This window comes from Pinus tabuliformis, chromosome 6, assembly GCF_031772625.1.
Source record: "Pinus tabuliformis cultivar Carrire ecotype Pingquan chromosome 6, CPIR1, whole genome shotgun sequence".
Lineage (NCBI taxonomy): Eukaryota > Viridiplantae > Streptophyta > Pinopsida > Pinales > Pinaceae > Pinus > Pinus tabuliformis.
In genome coordinates, this window is record NC_142292.1 from 611,975,048 (window position 1) to 611,992,505 (window position 17,458).

Genomic DNA, 17,458 nt, shown 5'->3' on the forward strand with positions numbered 1-17,458 from the left:
TTTTTAAATGTTCGTTGACTTGCCCATACCTCTGAAGGAATAAAAAAACATTAAAATTAAAATCTTTTATCAAAACTATATGAACGCATTTAAGTTGCCCTTACGTTTTACTCGCAGTCAACACAAAAAATTTACGCAATGTCATAATTCATTTGCTGGTCTGAGATGTCCGACAACCATTGATCTGCCCTCAGGAAATCAAACGGTTGAAGTGAATATCAGAAGGCCTTTATCTGCTGAACGTTATGCCGATGGAAGGGTGGTTTTGAAAACGTACAGTTGACACGCGTCCAAAATTGATTGCATCCGATGAGTTTGTACGAATACCGCTTGCAAAGCAAAAGCGGTCCAATAAGCTCATGACGGTTTTGGCATGCATTTAATGTAGCACGCCAAGTTGAAATTAATATTTCAACACTCCCCTTTAATTTCAACTGCTGGGCATTCAGTCATACCCAGGCATTTCCTCAAAAATTCAAAGCTTTTCTGATCCAATGGCTTTGTCAGAATGTCTGCTACGTGTTCCTGAGTCCTACAATGTTCTAAAACAATTTCTCCATTGTTCACCAATTCCTTGATGTAATGATACTTTGTGTCAATGTGTTTCGTTTTCTTATGAAACACTGAATTCTTTGATAATGTAATAGCTGAGCTATTGTCACAAAATATCATTGTTGCTTTTGCCTACTCCTGGCCTAAGCTTCTTAACATTCTTCTCATCCAAACTGCTTGACATGTTGTTGTTGTAGCTGCCACATATTCAGCCTCTGCTGTAGACAATGCCACAATAGGATGTTTCTTAGAAGCCCATGAAATGGCTCCTGAACCCATGTGAAAAACATAACCGGAAGTGCTTTTCCAATCATCTACACTTCCAGCCCAATCACTATCAATGTATCCAATTAAATCTGAATGTTCTGAGACAGTATATAAAATGCCAAACATTTTTGTACCTTTAACATACCTCAGAATTCTTTTTGCTGCCTGCCAATGTGCTTCTTTTGGCCTCTCCATGAATCTGGAAATTAAACTAACAGCAAACATTATGTCAGGTCTAGTTGCAGTTAAATACATGAGGCTGCCAACTATGCTCTTGTACAAGCTAGGATCAAAATCCTTGCTGCTGTCCTCTTTGCTGAGTTTTAATCCCATTACTGTGGGAGTGATTGCTGCCTTGCACTATTGCATATTAAATCTGTCCAACACTTCATTTACATATTTTTCCTATGAGATAAAAATTCCATTTTCATTTTGATCTACTTCTATTCCTAAGAAGTATCTCAGCAAACCCATGTGAGTCATTTCAAATTCTTCCTTCATGACTGATTTGAAATTTTCAATAAGATAAACATCATTGCGTGTGAAAATAACATCATCAACATACAACACAAAAATTAACAATTTACCATCATTTTCTTTGATGTAGACAGTGGTTCTCCCTCACATTTGTCAAATCCATTTTCCAATAGATAGGAATCTATCCTACTATACCATGCTCTTGGTGCTTGCTTCAGCCCATAAAGAGCTTTCTTCAATCTGCATACTTTGTGCTCTTCGTCTTTCTTCTCATAGCCTAGAGGTTGCTCAATGTAAACCTCTTCCATTAACACTCCATTCAGGAATGCTGACTTCATGTCCATTTGGTAAACTTTCCACTTGTTTTGAGCTGCTATGGACAACACTTCTCTCACAGTTTCCATTCTTGCAACCGGTGCGAAAGTCTCCTCATAATCTCTCCCATACGGCTGCTTGTATCCTTTGACAACCAGCCTTGCCTTCTGTCTTTCTATTTTGCCTTCAACGTTACTCTTGGTCTTGTAGACCCATTTAACTCCAAAGACTTCTTTACCTTTTGGTAGCTCAACCAAATCCCATGTCTTGTTTCTATCTATGGCATTAATCTTCTAATCCATAGCTTCTATCCATTTCTTATATTTAATTGCTTCTTCGAAATGAGCAGGGTCATCAACATGACAATACAAAGCAAAAAATGAATTCATACCTTCATCATAAAAGTCACTTAGATTTCTAAACTTCCTACCTCGTTCATTTGGTGTGTAAGTGCTTGAAGAAGCACTTGAATTTCCTCCTTGTGGTGTGCTTGGAGAATCACTCTCATTTCTCCTCAAGGGTGTCTCTTGCTGTCCTTGTGTTGGCGTTGCTGTTTGGGGATGTATTTCAGCCATCTCCTCATCATCATCATCATGAGACAAACAGTTTTTAACATTCACTGTTTTCTCTGTGCTTTCATCCCAAGCTTCCTCCTCAATGAACTGAACATCTCTACTCACAAAAAACTTCTTGGTAGATGGGATATACAACTTGTAAGCCTTGAATTCCTCACTATATCCAATGAAAATACATTTCTCCCCTTTGCTGTCCAAATTCCTCCTTAGTTGATCTGGTATGTGTGCATAGGCCACACATCCAAAAACCTTCATGTGGGTAACTCCTTGCTTTCTCCCACTCCATGCTTCTTCCGGCACTTTGTTCATCACTGCTTTTGTAGGACACCTATTCAAAATATATACTGCACAGTGTACAGCTCCAGCGCAATAATCATTTGGAAAATGCTTTGCCTTTAGCATACTCCTCGCCATATCCATGATGGTCCTGTTCTTCCTTTCAACAACTCCATTTTGTTGCGGGGTGTACCTTGCTGTAAATTGCTTGTGTATTCCATTTTCTCTACAAAACCATAGGAATTCTTTGGAGATATACTCACCTCCTCTGTCAGTTCTCAAAACTTTGATGCACAACCCACTTTGATTTTCTACAAGTGCTTTGAAATTTCAAAAAATTTCAAACACTACGCTTTTGTTATTTAGGAAATAAGCCCAAGTCTTTCTGGTGAAATCATCAATGAATGTTAGAAAATATTGGCTGCCTGCTAGTGATGGAGTTTGCATTGATCCACATAAGTCTGAGTGGATAATCTCTAAGGGTGCCTTTGCCCTTACGCTTTTCCCTGATGGAAAACTTTCTCTGTGTTGTTTCCCCAAGATACAACCTTCACAAAGGCTGTCCGATTTCTGTATCAATGGTAATCCTCTTACCATTCCTTTTATACTCAAAAAGTTAAGACCTCCAAAGTTGAGATGTCCAAATCTCAAATGCCACAACCGATTTTCATCCTTTGGCACACTTTGGAAAGCCTCTTGGGTAACTGCTGCAATTACTTCTTTGTTTCTCAAATCTGCCCTTATTCTAAGAGGGAACATCCTGTTCCTTGTCATCTTTACTTCAACAAAACATCGTTTGCTGGGTGCTCTATCCATGATGGTGCATACATCATTCTCAAAGAAAACATTGTACCCCTTTTGAACAAGCTATCCAGTACTTAAGAAGTTACATTTCATTCCAGGAACATAATAGACATCTGCTATGGTTTTCTTTTCACCTTTCTTTGTAAATATTTTAACTTCTCCTTTTCCCATAACAGAAATTTTGCTATCAGTTCCAAGTGTGACTTGTGACTTCACACTCTGATCTAAAGCAGAAAACAGGGCTATGTTTCCTGTCATATGATTACTACAACCGGAATCTAGAAACCATATGTCTTCATTGTTTGTTTTAGCCATATTACAAGCTAAAAACACATTATCTTGGCTGATATTTTCTCTAGTGATATTTGCATTGGATCTATTGTTCATATCATGTTGTTTCTTTTTACATTCACTGGCATAATGCCCATATTTTTTACAAAAATAACATTGGACATTGGATTTTTCATACATTTGTCCTTAAGCATGATGTTGTCCACTTTGTTGGTTGCTGCCTTGGCCTTGGTTCTGATTTGGATTGCTGCCTCTTCCTTGAGCATTTGCTGGACTATTCCTTCCACCTTTGTTTTGGCTTCTGCCTCTTCCTCTCTTGTTTCCTCTGCCTTGACCTCTTCCTCTTCCAAAGGACATCTGGGTCTTGAAGGCTTTCTCTAGAGATGAGTTTACATTTCTACTCAACCTTTGCTCACGTGTTATCAGTGATGCATGAAGTTCATCAACTGAAATGTTTGAGAGATCCTCTACCTCTTCTATGGTGGTGACAATCACATCAAACTTTGAGGGTAGGACCCTCAATATTTTCTCCACAATCCTCCTTTCTTCAAGAGTTTCTCCATGAGTCCTTATCTGTGTGACCAGACCAATTACATGTGTGAAGAATGAGTCAATATTGTCTCACTCCTTCATGCACAGATTCTCAAAATCTTTCCTCAGCAATTGTAGTTTTGTTGTCTTCACTTTCTCCATGCATTGATAGGCTGTCTTGAGGGTTTTCCATGCTTCTTTGGATGTCTTAGCTGCTGCTATCCTTGGAAACACACTCTGGTCCACTGCTTGATACAAAAATACAAGGGCTTTTGAATCCTTCTTCCTATTGCTCTTCAACAGATCTCTCCTTACGTGAGTTAACCTATTAAACTCATTTTCATCTGCTGGTTCTTCAAAGCCATCTTCAACTAATTCCTATAAATCTTGAGAGACAAACAGGGCTCTCATGGTTATTGCCCAATAGTCATAATTTTTCCCATTAAACTATGGGAGCTGGGTGTTAAACATACCAATGCTAGTGCTTGTGCTCGCCATTCCTTGCATTCTCAGCTATGCTTCAAATATTGGTCTGTGTATTTTTTAAAAACTGACTGTCTTCAACAGCTACACAAAAAAACTTTGAGAAATACTTGAATCCTTTTGCTTGAGATTTCACTTTGCTGAAGAAGATTTACTGCTGCAATAAAAAAATCCTCCCTTCAGCTTCTTTAATACCTTTAAAGAGCCTAAACCAGCTCGGATACCACTGTTGGGGATTTTTCTGGTAAAATCCCAAAAACAAGATAAACTGAACACAGAGACAATGCTCTGTTTCTCTCCAGGATCTTAGCACAGGGAAGCAAAAATAGATTTATGAGAACATAGTATTACACACCCATAAAAAGCTTTGTATTCATTAATAAAATGCCTGATACATATTTCTTCCTCTCTTTCAGATGGATTCACCAAGAACTTCCACAAAAAAAATTACTTTACCTCTTTTACAAATAACTTTACACTGCTGTGTAAAATCCTCTTTCACTGCTATGTGAAAAAAACTTTTACATTCACTGTTCTAAAATAAATTTACATGGATTTACTATTGTAAAAGAAATCCTTCACATTCACCCATGTGTGGAATTTTTCATTACATTCAAGCGGCTGGTCATTCACATTACATATTCAATTAAAAAAAATAAAAAATTACATTTGTGCTACTGCGCCACACCATACATTTCAATTCTATGCATTTCAATGCATATGCTCCACAAGAATTTTATTCGCACTGCTGTGCATTGGTTTTCCTGTTGTTTTCTTTGCTGCCGCGAGCCCTCCTTTCATCCCCTGTTACAATACTTGATAAAACACAAAAACAAAAACATATACCAAAACAAAAGGATTTTTAAATGTTCGTTGACTTGCCCATACCTCCGAAGGAATAAAAAAACATTAAAATTAAAATCTTTTACCAATACTCTACGAACGCATTTAAGTTGCCTTTATGTTTTACTGGCAGTCAACACAAAAAATTTACGCAATGTCATAATTCATTTGCTGCAGGTCTCAGATGTCTGACAACCGTTGATCCGCCCTCAGGAAATCGAACTGTTGAGGTGAATATCGGAAGGACTTTATCTGCTGAACATTATGTCCCGATGGAAGGGTGGTTTTGAAAACGTACAATTGACACGCATCCAAAATTGATTGCATCGGATGAGTTTGTACGAATACCGCTTGCAGAGAAAAAGCAGTCTGATAAGCTCACGATGGTTTTGGCATGCATTAAATGCAGCACGGCAAGTTGAAATTAATATTTCAACAATTTGTTCTAAGTAGAGTTCCTCAGGCTGAATTTGTTTTTGTCATTGAGAGAAGATGCCAGTGGTCTTCCAATGTAGTCCACATCTGTTGGCTAATCTCCCCTATTCATCTCCATCGTACTTTTTAGTTGAATCTCTTTCGCTCTTAATATCTTGAATTATTTTTTAGTATCTTGAATACTTTTCACAAGAATCTTGGAGCATATATAGTTTTCAATGTAATTATGGTCATCACTTTCGAAGGTTCTTATAATAATATTGTAGTAATTACTGTTTTCTTTTATGTACAGCTTTCATGCAATTGTGGTTATTACTTCGAAAAGTTTTGACAACAATATTTTATTAATCAATTGCTTTTTGTTTTAGACCATCTTCATGACATCGTTGTTATAATAATATTTTATTAATTAATTGCTTTGGTTTTACCCGATTATGTTGTTATAACTCTAAAAGATTTTAATATTTTATTAAATAATATGAGGGTTAATTTTATTTTAATTAATATTTTATTAGATAATGTAATATTTTATTAGCAAGTGTTTTTAAAGGTGTAAAGATATATTTAATGAATTGAATATGCTGCTCGAACTATTTGGCTAAAACTAAGTTTGCCATAATTTCTCCTCCAGTGTTTGATAGAGTGTGGCACCAAGTTGAATGCAGGGGTTCCAAACCAACTGGCCCACCATGGGCTCATCAAATTGTTGGTAGAGGATGCCCCACACGTATACACCATCCCTATAGGTTGGGAAATTTTTAGGAACATGTCTAGAGAAGATGACATCAAAACTCTTATTGATGACCTTAGCCCATCTAGTAGTGAAGAGGAGGAGTAGACAAAGGAACCTGGGAAGGAAATTCATGAGGAAGCACAAAATATCAAATAGAAGAAGAGAAACCGAACCAAACCACAGTTGAACCTAAGGCAGAAAAGAAAATAGCATCAAAAACAGAGAAGAGGAAGAGGACAAAAGCTAAGAAGAACAAGCCGAAGAAAGCTAAAAAAAAACTGCCACAGGAAAGGTAGAAACTCAGCAAGAAAAGGAGAAGACACCACCAGAGACAACAGAAACAGCAGACACGGGAAAAACTGCAGAGGATGAAGAAAAGGAACAGCAAGAAGAAGTGTGTCCTAAGATACTAGTAAGGGAAGCAGTAACTATCCTTGCTGCATTGGGCACTCCACCTAAGCAAAAGGGGAAAAGGAAAAGACAAACATCTATGTATTTCAAAGCCTGGAGAAGCACCAGAATTAAGGTAGGCAAGCCACAACCACCATCAAAAGAGCCCATTATCATTGAGGATGCACCTACTGTGACAAGAGAGGAATCTCCCTCCAAAATCTCTATCACCTACGAGAGAGGGAGTCCTAAGACCTCCACCTGGAAGGAAAGGATCAAATTGATCGACTCTAAAGCAGTCCTACAAGTGGCACAAACCTCTCTACAGGAGACACTGGCCAAACTCAAAGAAACTAAAAAATTGGAAAAGAAGGCAAAAGAGCAGTCCCAAGAGGAAGGTAAGGCCAAAGAAATACCCGAGCCAAGCCCTCAGCGTAATTTAGGCTCCTATTACAATCTTGTAGAAGGTGGAAATATCATCCCACAAAAATTCGCAGTGCCTCTTTTCTTTGAACTAGAAAAGGAGCAAGTCAGGACACACACCTGGATGCAAATTGCCAAATCTAAAGGGGTCGAAGATATAGGGCACATGGAAAACAAGTTGAGAGAGATGAATAGATAAGTGGGCATGGTAAGGCACACAGAGAACATTAGAAGAGCTCAACTACATGAAGAAAATGAACTGTTGAAAAAGAAACTACAGGAAAGGGGACCTCAAGGAGGAGATAAGCTACGAATTTTGGAAAGACAACAACAAAAAGAGGGACCCCAGGTAGATAGTGAAGCAATAGAGAAACAACAGCAGGAAGAAGAAATATAGATAGATAGTGAAGTAGCAGAGAAATAGCAACAAGAAAAAGAATCTCAGGCAGCAACTAAAGTGCTGATTTTGAAAAGGCAGCTGTAGGAAAAGGAAGCCGAGATGGCCTGCATGGCCAGCTAGGAAATGGAGGCCTTACAGTGTAGAAAACTAGCTATATCATATGCACTGCGTCTCAAAGATCAATGGCTCCAATTCCAGATCAACACATTGGCCAAGAGGGGCACAACACCATTTCAAGATTATGGCCAATTTATGCATTTATGTGATAATAGTTTAGCCGAGGATAAAGCCAAACTAGCAGAATTTTACCTTCACAACATGGCACTTCCTGACATGAATTTATGGGATCTAAATGCTGCATTTGGAGACCTACAGCTCATCGCTATGGCTTCTTGGTTGAACCATGAAGAAAAGAGGACAGTGGAAATTCAAAAAATCATGGCAAAGGAGCTAAGTGAGCCCCTAATGATAAGGGTAGAACCAGCAGAACCATTGGATCTCATCTATGCCCACTAGCACCTTGCAACCAATCCTCAAGTTGCCCCTGACTATGTTGACAGGCAAGCATAGGCTATTGCTCACTTTGAAAATATGGAGATATTGTTTGGTGATCACTGCCTTCATGCCTGCATGAGAAAGTGGAATACATTATCACATAGCCTAAAGATCAGGGAGTATCACTCCCCAATCAGAATGAGGGAAGCTATGAGGAGAGTGTCCCTATATAAACAATCAATGCAAAACTTGAAAGCTAACTGGATTGATCTTAAATTCAGTCGTCCACTGCTACTAGGACTTTTGGAAGGATTTAAGGAGGAGGAAGAAAAGAAACAATGGGAGGAAGTGGACAGGAAAGCAGGTTTCCATGACAAAGAGGAAGACATCACATCAAAGGCTTGGGATGTCAAGAAATTTGGTAAAGCTATTAAAGATGAAGAACTAGATTAGTTGCCTAGAGGATGAGCAACCCATTTAGCAGGGGGGTGATGATGAGCCCCAGAAATGGGTAACTATATGGGCTCATTTTGCCTATTATTTTCATTTAATCCACCATTTTCAATAGTCTTGTGCATGTTTTTGAATATAATTATGTTAGTATACTGAATGGGAATAGTCACTTTGCCATGTAGTCTAATGAGTGTTATTGCATATTTTTTAGACAATTTTGGACAAGGACCAGGAATTTATGAGCAAAATGGCAGCCAAACTTGAGGAAACAAGGATGAGGACTTGTAGGATAGGTGTCTCCTTCACTAATGGCCCCTTCCTCGAATTCTCCATTAGCATTTCGGAGTACAAAGGCCCACATTGATGATTCCAAGGGGCAGCCAAGCAAGTCAAATAGGGTTGTTGTTATCTTCAGTTCTAGACATCCAAATTCCTAAAGTTTAGGAGGACTGTTGGGAGTCCCCACTTGTATAAATAAGAAGGCTTCAAGCCTCAGTAGGTTAGCCATTTCTTAGTCTATTTCAGCACTTTGGTGCAACATTGTACTCAGCTCATTTTCGAGCTCTTTTTGAAGACAGTTTTGTGATGTAACTACTATTTTTTGATAAATGAAGATGAACCAAGTTTTGAACCAGCACTGATCATTTCTAAGAGGGCTGAAGCTCTTAGGTTAGGGCCCAACCCAAGTTGTCCAACACCTCCTTTGCATATTTGTATGATTTTGCTTTCATTCATGACATAATTTCTATTGTTTAGGTTCATTTTGTTTCATTAGATTACGTTGCTTTTGATAATTAGAACAATTGTTTTTGCTTCAAGTTTCTTAAGTAGTTTGTTGCAATACAGAAAAAGATCAAAAAAGGTCAACATTGGGTCTTGATCTCCTTTCTCCCTCCTTAGAACCATGACTCGAGGTCAAGGCACTACTGCTGCCAGCAAAAACACCATTTTTGCTCTTCAAATGCAACTGCTAGTGTGATATTTCGAGTTCGAGAAGTTGAAATTAGTTTAGATTCACATGCTTAGCTCGTTTCCTATTTATTTAACATGGTTTTTTCACATGATTTCCTATTCACAAGATATTTTTCAGCATTTCTCTAGTTTTAGGTCAGAAATTAGGTTAAAATAGACAAACCTATGTTTTTTGGTTCTTGCTTTGGTCAGTTTTGAGAAGTAAGTGTGCAACTCTCTTGTGGAACATTTCAGCCCACTATCCCTCCATTAAATTGTTAGTACCAACTCACTTCTCCAAGGTTTCCCCACTCATTCACCACATTTCGCCAATCTGCCCTAATTTCTTCGGTTTCTCACAAAGTTTCTTCGTTGCCCTTTGAACAAATCCAACCATCTATTTCGTTTCTAATCTTCCTTGACAAGTTATAGACCCCCCAACACCTTCATCCAACCTTCATTTCCCCTCTCCCATTGTTTTTCCACCTTCAAACCTCCAAAAACCACTTTTGGCCTCCTTATGTAGATCCTCCTGTAAAACCCCCTGTAGATTCCTTGCAGCTTCCTGTAGAACTTCCTATGAGTCATTTTTTGAAGTCTGATCACAATGGAAGTCTTTAGAAGGGTACTAGGGGCTTCTTAGGACTCATCCACACCTTCCTCACCTTCTGCAAAGTCCAACTCTATCTTCCTTTGCCACCAAACCCTACATAGCCACAACCAGTCAAAACACAAGCATAATAATTCCATACAAAAATGCTCAAAAGTACAAAGAAATAATTTCTCATCATTTCTTTTCAGAAGTAGCTTGAATAAATGCAATTTACCTTTTCAATAGACAATGGCACTCATTTCATCAATTTTGATCTTTTTTCCTGCAACAATAAGGTTAGTGGGTAGACTGGGGTTTGCTAGGGTTTGTGTTTCATTTCAGTTTTCATTCTCTTTCTGCAAGTAGAATAGCCTCTTTCGAGTTAGATTTCTTTCATCACAGTTAAAAGCTTCTTCTGAGAATTCATAGAAGTTGTCTTAAGCTCCTAGCGAACTTGCGCCAGCTGATCAAGTGACAGCATGCGGTAAGAACTAGTACTTGTGCATATAGCACTATCACTTCCAACTTTGTTACGAACTACTGGGTTTAGAAAAGTAAAGAAAGAAGCCCTAGGAGTTGCAGCATTATTGTTGCAATACTGGAGCTCACCACATATTCATACACATTGGCTACAAAGGAATAGGGACTAAAAATATAGCAGAGGTAGTTGTTTATCCATGCTAAGAAGTTGTTGAATAGTAGAAACAAAGGTTAGCCAAAGATCCAGATCTTTATGTTAGAGACCCAACTTTTTCCTTTCCAGATCAAGATCCATATTTGGATTTTCGAAAGCGAGATCGATAGCTTTCCTATATGAAAAAGGAAACACTAGAAAGCAGCTAAGATAACCATACCAGCATCAGCAGTAGTATATCCAACAACAGAGCTAGCAACAGCAATAGCATATAAGGTGGAGGTAGAGACGGTGTATCCTCGGGCTAATGGAATTGTATATAAAGCCCCTTGAAATAGTTCAGCAGTTGATCCAGCATCAACAGTCATTTAAGCAGTAGATTAAACAAGTGAGTTAGTTGTTTATGGGTCCGTTGATTCTGCTGATACACATGTAGTTATTGAAAGAGTTTACCGAGCAAAGGCATTAGAGTAAGGCCAATGGAGATTTTCTGGAAACCAGCTTAGCAATGGAAATATGGGTTTTAAGAACAATGTGAAACTCACACTAAGCCACAGATATATAAAACCTATTTATACAAATAGAGATTTTATATATGGTATAATATGGCAGATTATTATATCAACATGTTCTTGTAAGTGGGGTTTTTAGAATTTTAGTTTAATTATTAATAATTATTAGATGAATGGTAAAGATTTAATCTCATGAAATATTTTAAATATTTTTAGTAGTAATCACATATTAAAGGTTGAGATTTATGTCAAACGTAGTTAAACGACGAAAACCATAAAATTAAATATTCAAATCAAACCTAATATTACGACTAAAGTCGTTGTGAAGTTTATTAATATCGACAATATGATCAGTTTGAGCTGATACTTACATTTCTGCACCATACATAAGCAAGGCAAATGCACTTCCTGCAATGCCATGCCAAATAAATCAATTGACATACCTACTATGATGTTCATCACATATTTATATTTCATATGCTTTAATTTTTAAGAGAAAAGTGAGATTTGTTTCAGTTTCATATTTATATTTCTATGCGTTAATTGACATACCTACTATGATGTTCATCACATATTTATATTTCATATGCTTTAATTTTTAAGAGAAAAGTGAGATTTGTTTCAGTTTCATATTTATATTTCTATGCTTTAATTTTTAAGAGGAAAGTGAGATTTGTTTTCATATTCTTTGTATTTTTCTATATTATTGGTCTACGGTGAAGTTTTTAGAAATTTAAACATAAATAAATTACCTTATTCCAAATATTAAAACTCTAAAAACCAAAATTAGTGAGGGGACTTGCTAAATATAAATAAAAATGAGATTTGCAAATCTATTCCAAATACCAAAACTCTAAAAAATCATAATTAATAAAAAAACTTACCAAATAAAAATAGAACTAGCTAAATAAAAATAAAACTATCTAAATTTAATCAAGCTTAGATATTCAAAATAAGAATATGGTAGATATTACTGACCTAAAATGCCAACACCCAAACGTATGAAGTAATTCATCATTCTAGCGCAACGAGGGAGAAGAAAGCAATCCCTCGCAGCCAGGGGGTGGATTATATCTTTTGCTTATTGCAGGTGTGAGCACACCAGAGCATGGGAGGATATTTATACCCACTTTTTCTTTTCACGTGTGTGTGTCCCCGTGAGATTTTCTTGACTTGATACTTGATATTATCTAATCATGTTAAAATCTTATAAACATATTATATCCAAGCTATAACATGTAGGGTAATGAGGAGAAACATTACCATAAGTAGCGGTGGGTACTCGCGCACAAAAAATGTAATTGCACAGAGGAAATGACAAAGTAAGTGTGTTGATAATGAGATTAAAGTGACCTTCAGATTTGAGGATATTTTTCAGTCAACCTCAAGAAGGGATTTTTTAGAATTTGAGTTCTCTTTTTTAAAATTTTAAATTAATTAGCCATTTTCCTAGAACTATTAATTCCAATTTTAAATTTAAATTTAAATTTTGTTTAGCAAAGATTTGTTGGAATTGGAAATTTATGTGGTGTAGTTTACACAATCCAATTCTCCAAGTAAACTTTCAAGGTATTGTATATATTTATGCATTCAAAAATATATTTTTAAAAATGAAAATTTACACATGCTATATGCATATATAGAACCAATATAGATCAATTTTGAAGAGGATTAAATCACTTGAGGTGCATACTTTTTTTTCAAGTTTTGCACTCTAAAAGAGGTTTGCATGTCAAGAGAATGGATCCTACGGATCTGTGGTTAAAATGGATCTAAACCAAAACGGTGTTCTTTAAATCTTCTACCTTTTAGTTTTAGTTCCTTTTTCTAATAATCGTATTTTTAAATTACATAATTTTAATGTTATAAGTGAGTTGAATTTATTTATAAATAATAATAGTAATAAATATATAAATAAAAACATTTAAAAAAAACATAAAATTACAATTTCACTAAATAAGAGAACATGTTTTTAGATTATATTTATTTATAATTAAAAATATATTTAAAACAATATAAAATCACAATTTATAATCTTCTACCTTTTAGTTTTAGTTTTTGTAATATCCCTATTGTAAATAACCCCTGTAAAAGTAATTTTAAAATTACGAATAAGTTATAAAACTCATTCTTGATATTTGTAAAACTGATTGGGGGGAAATCAAGAAAGGAGATCTTTGTAAAAGGAAAATACATGGTTGTCAATTTCGTTTTTTTTAAAAAGCGAAAATTATCCTTTCACAATGCTTTTATCTTCTTCCATGCAACAACACCAACATCATCAGCAGGGTGCTCATCGAAATATCGCTATAGCAGTGAATCAGAGCAACGAGAGTGCCTTTGCAGTGAAATGGGTTGTGGTTAATTACCTCTGCCCGGGCAATAACATGATCCTTCTCCATGTTAGGCTGACCAGCGTTCTGTATGGGGTCGATTGGGGTTTTATCGATTTATCCGTCGAGGACAACAACGACAACGAGTCTTAACAGAAGCTTGAGGACCATTTTGTTGCCTTCACATTGACTAAGGCCTTTGACCTTGCCCAGCCTCTGGTCGATGCTCACATACCGTTCAAGATCCACATCATGAAAGACCACGATATGAAAGAGAGGCTCAGCCTCAATGTTGTTATCATGGGAAGTCGGGGTTTTGATGCATCAAGACGGACCTACAAGAGCCGCCTTGCAGCGTCAGCGATTACTTTGTACACCACTACGTCTGCCCCATTATAGTCGTCAGATATCCAGATGATAAAAACAGAGGAGGACCAACGATCTTGACCACGTTCTCAATAATAGTTCACAGTAAAACCCTTTCCTGAGATCGATGATGAGACTTAGTCATAGGTTGCATTTCCTTTACTGTTGGATGCTCAATCCCATGAACCTTGCACAACATATCTCTCTAATGGTAGCTTGGATCTGCACGCCTTCTAATCGAGAAATGGTTCAAAATTGCTGCCAATTAATGCTCTCTAATTAAACGCTGCAACATAATGGAGAACTTGGAAATCAACTTTTCCAGAGATCAAGCTTTCTTGAGCACTTGAACGTGGATGCAGATGTAAATTTGGTTCGAAATGCTTTTCCACAATGGGAGTGAACTCGCAAAGCCACTACAGATCCGGTGATCCTCTGCTCAATGGAATAGAGTCAACAAAATTCGCTTTATGTTCAAATGCTGCTACTACTCAAACCCTTGTTGGGTTCTTCTCTTGGCTTCTCTAAATTGATTTAAGTGTCTCTGGCGGGTTTGGCTTCCAGAGCAACGGTGATGGAGGCAAGGAGGCTGCCATGACTAAGATAAGTATCTTGCTTGCTTTCTTGAAAGGAAAATATAAGTATGTTTTATTTGGGCATCTTTTTGAAAGATTTCTTACCAAATATAGATAATATATGCATAGTAGTATGCAAAGAAGAATGTGAAAAATGTGTGGACCAAAAAGCTAAGAGAGTATGTAGTTTTTTCTTATAAAGAAAATATGTAGTTTTTCTCTTAGAATGATTACATGTGAATCTTGTGTGTTAAATTCCAAGTCACTTGTCATTTTCTTGCAAGTGGATATATGCTTAAATGCTTTGTGATACTAGTTAATTTCGAAGCTTCTTGGGAAATAATTATGCATTGCATGCATGATAGAAAATGCTAATGATGTGCTTCTAGGCACATAGATAATCATTCTAACTTTCTTAAAGAAAAATATATGTTTTATATACACATAAATATTGTTCTTTTTCTAAAAAGAGTGCATTCTGCATGCATGAAAATAATGACTTTATCCGAGATTTCATGAAAACAAAGTTAGAGATTCTTTTCTTAAAAGACACATATGAATAGTGTTCATGCAAGAATAAGAATCCATACTTGTTTCATGAAAAGATTATGTGCATTGAAGTAAAATAATTGTGTTAGGAAAAACACATGTTACATGCACATAAGGGTAGCTATGGTGACATTGGAAATATGATTTGGTGTGTACGTAGAGAAAGTATTATGTTGACTCTCTTGAAAATAATAATCGATGTTAACTTCCTTGGAAATATTAATCTCTTGAAAATATTGTCTTGCTCGATAAGTTGGATATTGTTTCTTGATTTTTAAGAATAAATATGGGTATCTATAATAATTTCTTGGAAGGGAAGCATGAGAAACTTACATATAGGAAGATAGAGAAATGGGGTTATAATGACCTCCTTTACTAAAGAAGTATGTAATTGTTTACATGAAATGATGGTATAATACCAGAGAAGGGAATAGAAGGGCTATTATGATAAGCTATTGGATGCACAAAGTATAGTCAATGTGTTATAGAGATGAACTCTTTGTATGGATTGAAGAACTATTGAGTCATTTTCTTTAGGAAAATGATATGTGATTACTTTTATGCTAACATAACTATTATCTTAGTTTCTTGTTGAATGAGATGTGTATGCACATGAGATTTGTGTTAGCTTTCATTAGAAAGGATATATATTCGCATGCGGGAAAAGACTACAGGTTGTGTGAGATTGCTTTATATATTTGCATGCGTCAAAAGTAATAGCTAAAGGACTATATCTTTTGATAAAGTTTATGTAAATTTTCATGTAAGAAGATTATAACTGATGTTTTAGTTAGTCCCTTCAAAGGAATGCCTTAGTGTTTTGTCCTCTAAGAATATGTGCTTATGCGAAGGGAAATGCTAGTTAATATGATTATTTATAAATGTAATCATGATGTCAATGTTGATAATGATAACATGGGAAGGTAAAGTTGGATTACTTGCACGAGGGATAGATTATATTTAACGTTGTGGTAGGAAAAGGATTAATGGTCCATGCAGATGAGTACGAGTTGTGGCATCGTACATTGCTAGAACAATCATGCCATGAGGAATGTTGCATGTGGCGGTATGTAAGTAAAGGGTTTCATGGAAAATATATTGTCTTTTAGCTAGTTATGTGAAAAATTAATGATAATTCATTGGAATAATTTTATAACAATGGTTAGGGGATGAAATCCCTTATAAGCCATTGAGTGAGGGGTGAAAACCCTCACGAGTATTTAATCATAAGATTAAGCGTTTGCTAGTTTTCACCCTATGAGGTTTCCAGGGTATATGCATGTTCAATGATGTGATTGTCTATGTGTTAGTTTGATGACGTTGAATCCTTGATGATGATGATTCTTTATTTGATGTGATAATCACAATGTCCATGTAAATGATTAATTAATATGGTTAAGGAAATCATGAAATGGAGGCAAGGTTCATGAGACAATTTATGTTATTACACTACAGTAGTGGTTGTCAATGGTTATGAAACTTACTGCTCTCTATTGCAATTCACCTTATGTACTAATGAACATTATATATAATGGTTAGTAAGGAATGTGGAGTTGTGAATTGGATAATTACTTGTGGTAATTTGTATAAAAATTTTAACTCCTTGCTTTTACATGTGTGGTTACTGAGGTATGTTACAAGTGGTATCAGAGCTAAAGGTTGCAGCACTGGCGCCTTTGGGAATTGGTAAGCGGAAAAGAAATAGAGGTACACCACCAGTGGGCATTAACTCAAGTATGAGTTTAACCATTCACATATTGATTTATGTAGTACACTACTTTCGGTATGATATGTGTCATTCATGTTTATAACTACTTTGCGTAGTAAGTAATAAAGTTTGTTGCATAACTATGTTCATGACATTGGATTCTTAAGAACAATATTGAACACTCATTACACTTAAGAAAAATATTGAACACTCATTAAGGAAAGTGACAATCAACTACCAGCTCTTGCTTTGCAAATATGACAATAATAATAATGCTTTTAATGAACATGATTGAAGTTACAATGAACTAATTTTAATGAGTCAATGCATGAATGTAAAATACGGGGATGGCCTTGGATTTGACAATAATAGTGTTTTAAAAAGACATTGTAAGAACCCCTTTAGACTTGAAAATAAACAATGAGTCAGGTAATGAGACTTGACTATAATAACTAATTTTTTATTAAGTCTTGTCATGGATGCATGAAGATGATT

General features: G+C 36.1%; 1 pseudogene; it reads left to right on the forward strand.

Annotated features, from left to right (window-relative positions):
* The first annotated feature begins 13,675 nt into the window (after positions 1 to 13,675).
* On the forward strand, positions 13,676 to 14,272 carry LOC149260063 (universal stress protein PHOS32 pseudogene; annotated as a pseudogene).
* Positions 14,273 to 17,458: the final 3,186 nt, after the last annotated feature.